The sequence below is a fragment of the Ahaetulla prasina genome, chromosome 1, assembly GCF_028640845.1.
Source record: "Ahaetulla prasina isolate Xishuangbanna chromosome 1, ASM2864084v1, whole genome shotgun sequence".
Taxonomy (NCBI): Eukaryota; Metazoa; Chordata; class Lepidosauria; order Squamata; family Colubridae; genus Ahaetulla; species Ahaetulla prasina.
Genome location: NC_080539.1, coordinates 14,964,037 through 14,970,036, shown reverse-complemented (window position 1 = coordinate 14,970,036; position 6,000 = coordinate 14,964,037). Strand labels below are relative to the sequence as shown.

The 6,000-nt window shown below is 51.8% G+C and overlaps 1 protein-coding gene across 1 annotated transcript in view; it reads left to right on the top strand.

Annotated features, from left to right (window-relative positions):
* Positions 1-3,317: 3,317 nt before the first annotated feature.
* The window catches only part of CCDC92B (coiled-coil domain containing 92B), a 56,926-nt gene continuing 54,243 nt past the window's right edge, over positions 3,318-6,000 (top strand). The window contains exon 1 of the mRNA XM_058164268.1: positions 3,318-3,813. The gene's annotated coding sequence lies outside the window, so the exon portion shown is untranslated. The remainder of the gene's footprint in view (positions 3,814-6,000) is intronic.

Below are 6,000 nucleotides of genomic sequence, written 5' to 3'. Positions count from 1 at the left end.
TCCAGGAGTTCCAGGCTTCCATGACGGCCTTGGACCTGATTCAAGTAACTGATGGCCCTACGCACATCGGGGGGTCCACACTGGATCTGATTTATATCTCTGGACAGTGGTTTAATCATCTGGTATTAGGAGATTTAGTGACGGAACCTGTGTCATGGTCAGATCATTTTCTCCTCCGCCTAGACTTTCAGACCGTCGCCCACCACCGCAGGGAGACGGAACCAATGCGTTGGTTCCGTCCCAGGCGCCTGATGGACCCCGAGAGGTTCCTGACGGAGCTTGGGCCGTTCCCTGAGGATCTTGCCCACGGCACGACCGAAGAACTAGTTGCGGCCTGGGAACAGGCCACGGCTAGGGCTTTGGACCGTGTCGTGCCTTTGCGGCCTCTGACCCGGCGCAGATCTCAATTGGCCCCTTGGTTCTCTGAGGAGCTGAGAGAAGACGCCTAGAGAGTACCTGGAGGTCCAGCCGTTCCGAGGCTGATCGGACACTAGTTAGGTCTTTTTCGAAGACCTACCTAGTGGCACTGAGGAGGCGAAATGTTCTTACGTTTCCACCCTCATTGCGTCGGCAGATAACCGCCCGGCCGCCCTGTTTCGGGTGACCCGCTCTCTCCTACATCAGAAGGAGCGGGATGACCCCTTGCAGGGACGTGCCGAGGAGTTTAATGGTTATCTATACGATAAAATCGTTCAGCTTCGGGATAGTTTGGACCAAAATTGCGATGATCCAAGCGAGATGACGGAGACGCGTCTTGTCGATGTTCTTTGGGATGAGTTTGATTCTGTGGCTCTCGAGGACGTGGAGAGGCTACTGGGGAGGTTACATGCCACTACATGTTTACGGGACCCGTGTCCCTTCTGGCTGGTGCTGGCCACTCAGGAGGTGACACGAGGCTGGCTCCGGGGAATTATAAATGCTTCATTGTTGGAAGGGGTTTTCCCCGCCGCCTTGAAAGAGGCGGTGGTGAGACCCCTCCTCAAGAAGCCTTCCCTGGACCCAGCTATTTTGGGAAATTATCGTCCAGTCTCCAACCTTTGCTTTGCGGCGAAGGCTGTAGAGAGTGTGGTGGCATGGCAGCTTCCCCGGTACCTGGATGAAGCTGTCTATCTAGACCCGTTCCAGTCCGGCTTCCGGTCCGGATATAGTATGGAGACAGCTTTGGTTGCGTTGGTGGATGACCTCTGGAGGGCCAGGGATAGAGGTTGTTCCTCTGCCCTGGTCCTGTTAGATTTCTCAGCGGCTTTTGATACCATCGACCATGGTATCCTGCTGCACCGATTGGAGAGTTTGGGAGTGGGAGGCACCGTTTATCGGTGGTTCTCCTCCTATCTCTCTGACCGGTCGCAGACGGTGTTGACAGGAGGGCAGAGATCGACCGCGAGGCGCCTTACTTGTGGGGTGCCTCAGGGGTCGATTCTCTTGCCTCTCCTGTTCAACATCTATATGAAGCCATTGGGTGAGGTCATCAGTGGCTTTGGGGTGAGTTACCAGCTGTACGCTGACGATACTCAGCTGTACTTTTCCACCCCGGGCCACCCCAATGAAGCTGTCGAAGTGCTGTCCCGGTGCCTGGAAGCCGTATGGGTCTGGATGGGGAGAAACAGACTCAAGCTCAATCCCTCTAAGACCGAGTGGCTGTGGATGCCGGCATCCCGGTACAGTCAGCTGCAACCGCAGCTGACTGTTGGGGGCGAGTCATTGGCCCCAACAGAAGGGGTGCGCAACTTGGGCGTTCTCCTGGATGGACAGCTGTCGTTTGAAGACCATTTGGCGGCCGTCTCCAGGAGAGCTTTTTACCAGGTCTGCTTGGTTCGCCAGTTGCGCCCCTTTCTTGACCGGGATGCCTTATGCACGGTCACTCACGCTCTTGTCACTTCTCGTTTGGATTATTGCAATGCTCTCTACATGGGGCTACCCTTGAAGTGCACTCGGAGGCTTCAGTTAGTTCAGAATGCAGCTGCGCGGGTGATCGAGGGAGCCACATGTTGCTCCCGTGTAACACCGCTCCTGCGCAGTCTGCACTGGCTACCTGTGGTCTTTCGGGTGCGCTTCAAGGTGTTGGTTACCACCTTTAAAGCGCTCCATGGCTTAGGGCCCGGGTACTTATGGGACCGCCTGCTGTTACCTTATGCCTCCCACCGACCCGTACGCTCACACAGAGGGTCTTCTCAGGGTGCCGTCCGCCAAGCAATGTCGGCTGGCGGCCCCCAGGGGAAGGGCCTTCTCTATTGGAGCACCTACCCTCTGGAACGAACTTCCCCCTGGTTTGCGTCAACTACCTGACCTTCGGACCTTTCGCCGTGAATTGAAAACGCACTTGTTTATCCAAGCGGGACTGGCCTAAATTTTTTAAATTTTTTGAATTTTAAATAATTTTAATTGGGGTATTTTATGAATTTTATGGGTTAAATTTGACGGTTTTAAATTTTCGGCCATTTATAGAATATGTTATTTTAACTTTCTGTTTTAATCTGTATATTGTATTGTTTTTTATAATCTGGCTGTACACTGCCCTGAGTCCTTTGGGAGAAGGGCGGTATAAAAATCGAAATAATAAAAATAAAAATAAAATAAATAAAATAAGCAATGGGTGGAAACTAATCAAGGAGAGAAGCAACCTAGAACTAAGGAGAAATTTCCTGACAGTGAGAACAATTAATCAGTGGAACAACTTGCCTCCAGAAGTTGCGAATGCTCCAACACTGGAAGGTTTTAAGAAGATGTTGGATTGGATAACCATTTGTCTGAAGTGGTGTAGGGTTTCCTGCCTAAGCAGGGGGTTGGGCTAGAAGACCTCCAAGGTCCCTTCCAACTCTGTTATTCTATTCTATTCTGGGGGGAGGGATAGATAGAGGGAGGGGAGGAGAGATGAGAGCTTAATGAAACTCAGCCTATTTGATTCACCAGATTATGCAAAACCAGGAAAGGGCGGGCAGTTCAGCAACCAGGTTTAAAATGGGGTCGGGTCAACCCACTCAAAATGTGTGACTCTGGAAAGTGGGCAAATTGAGCAGGCGGCTTAATTGCGCTGTGTGAACAAAACCTGAGAAAGAAAGAGGGGAAGGTAAGGTTGGATTTGGGCATTCCCGGATGCTTTTCACTAGGCTAGGCTATCACGTCGGAAGAGAAGGAGAGAGAGAGAGAGAGAGATGATCTCATCATCTCTGTCTTGTCAAGCGAAACCATCTCTCTCTCTCTCTCTCTTTCTCTCTCCATTCAACTCCTCCCTCCTTTCCAGTTTGCTGCCGCTGCTGCTGCTGCTGAAGCCAACCGGGGGCTGATCTCACCAGTTCCGGTCACGTTATTCTGTGTTTACGCCTTTGCTCCATCTCCATCTCTCGGTCTCGCTCTCTCTTTCTCATCTGCTTCTCCTTCAACCGAGCAAGGCCGGCTGCAAAAGCGCCTCGACCCGCCGCCGCCTCCGTCTTTCCCATCCCATCCTCAGAGGGGAGGCTGGCCAACCATCAGCTGAGAGGCCGCAACTTTTAACCCGCTGTCCTTTTTACCCGTTGCACCAGGATGCTTTGAAGAAGGGGGAGGGAGAGGGGGGGCAAAAACCACACACGAGCACACCAGCATCGGGCAGGAGGAGGAGGAGGGGGGGGTCTGTCTCCCTCTGCCTCCTCTGTGTTCACCTTCCCCCCCCCCCCACTTCCCGGATTCTCAATCTTGGCGTGCAGAGCGAAGGTGCTTGGATGGCCCTTGGAGGATCTCTGGAAGTCACCCTTGACTGTCCCGAAAGCTCCTTGCCTTGATGACCCCAAGTTGTAGCCCCATCGCATCTTGCTTTCGCCTCTTGATTTTGCACAGGTAAGCCCCAGGGGAAGGGGGAAGGGGGGGGGAGAGAGAGGTGTGTGGATGATTTGGAGGAGGGGGGAGATGAGCAGATTCAGGGGCAGAAAAGAAGAGCTGGCTTGCTCACTAGAGATCTCAGATCTGTTCTGGTATAGAAGGGAAGGGATTCAAGGAGGCAAGGAGCTGTGCTTCCTGATCTAGGAGAGCCACCACCGAGAAGTGATGGGAGGAGGGGCTTTGGAGATCATCAAGTCTAGTCTTTCCTTGACCGGATCTTTGTTCCTCTCTCTGAAGTACCAGAGTTACGGTTTGAGCCTAAAGGGAGGAATTTCCTGGAATTCGAGTCCCAATATGAACTATGGTGGTGAATGGGGGAGGCTGGTTTGAATCAGTTGTGCGAATCCTGCTTGATTTCTGCACAGAAAGGGTTGTGGTGACACTGTGTTGTGGGGGGGGGGGCTTCCTTGAACCTGAATGAGTGGGCTGCATTGACATCCCAAAAGAAGAGTAGTTTGGTTTTGTTTTTTTTTACAGAGGGGTTAAGGGTACAGGTAGTCCTCGATTTATAACAGTTCATTTAGTGACCGAAGTGAGGGCGGCCCTAAAAAAAGTGACTGATGACCATTTTTCACACTTTGTAACATCCCCATGGTCACGTGATCAAAATCCAGCCTCTCAGCAACTGACTCATATATATGACGAGGGCAGCATTCCCGGGGATCGTGCGATTCTCTTTTGTGACCAGCTGACAAGCAAAGACAATGGGGAAGCCAGATTCGCTTAAGCCTGGCTTGGGGGCTAAAGCACTGAGCTTGCCAATCAGAAAGGTCAGCAATTCGGCGGTTCGAATCCCTAGCACAGGTCTCCTGCGTGAGCAGGGGGTTGGACTAGATTACCTCCAGGGTCCCTTCCAACTCTGTTACTGTTACTCGGTTAACAACCGTGTTAGCCGACTTAAACCCACTGTGGCGATTCCCTGAAGCAAGAAAGGTCGTAAAACGGAGGCTACAGAACTCCCTTAACAAAGGTCTCACTCAGCAACGGAAATGTTGGGATCAACTGGTCGTAAGTCGAGAACTACCTGTATCGGCCGGACTGAATCTAGTCGGTACCTCCCTAGTGACAAACCAACAAAGATTTGCATTGCGTGGATTTAAGGACCAACTTTGCAGGGGGTGGTGGTGGAGAGGGGACAGCAGGCTCCTAATGCAGGGAAGAAACACCTGAATCTCTAGGCTCAATTTCCCATTTGCCATCCCTTCCCCTCCCCCCTTCCCTTCCCCTCCCTTCCCAAAAAGAGTCCAACTCAAGTGAAGCCAACACAGACTCCCTTGTGAAGCTGCTGCCTGCCTAATTCTGGCTCGGCTCTCCCACCGACTGTCCTGGTTTGGGATTGTCTGGGCATTTCTGTATTCCTGTTTATATATTCCAAGTTTCAGCTGCGCACACCGCCCGGGACCAATAGAAGTTTAGCTGGGCAGATGAATCTCTTGCTGTTGGAGAAGAGGCTGCACGCCTCGAGGGAACCATCCGGCTGAGTTGCCATGGCCGGGGTGGGCGGCGGGGGGGGGGGAAGGGGGGGGGGAAAGGCTCCATAATGAAGGCTTCCGGTGAGCAGCTGCATTTAAATTCTGGGAAAGGAAACCCCTGGTGGGTCTAAAGAACGGAGACGCTGATCCCATACGATGAGCAATCTCATCATCTTTAAACCTTCATCGCTGGTGTCTGTCTTTGCTGCAGTAAAGGCATTCACACACACACACACACACACACACACACACACACACACACACACACACACACACACACACCCTCTCTAGGATTTATCTGCCTAGAGAAAGTAGAGGGGGAAACTAAGTATTTTTACTTTTACACACACACCCCTTAAACCTACATCTCCCCGGAGAGCCATCCATGTCTCCACAGCGATCTCCTCTTACAATCCACATCAAGTCTGACAACTGGCAGCCAACAAAATCTGCATTTCTGAATCACAGAAGTTGCCTTCCGCTGATCTATCCCAAAGGTGCTTTTTTTTTTAAGATGCAACTTTTTTTTTTAAAGATGTTTCGCTTCTCATCCAAGAAGCTTTGTCAGCTCTGAAGAATTTGCATCCTTTTAGAGCAGGGGTCTCCAACCTTGGCAACTTTAAGCCTGGTGGACTTCAACTCATTGAAGTTGAAGGATATTTACGGGACCGCC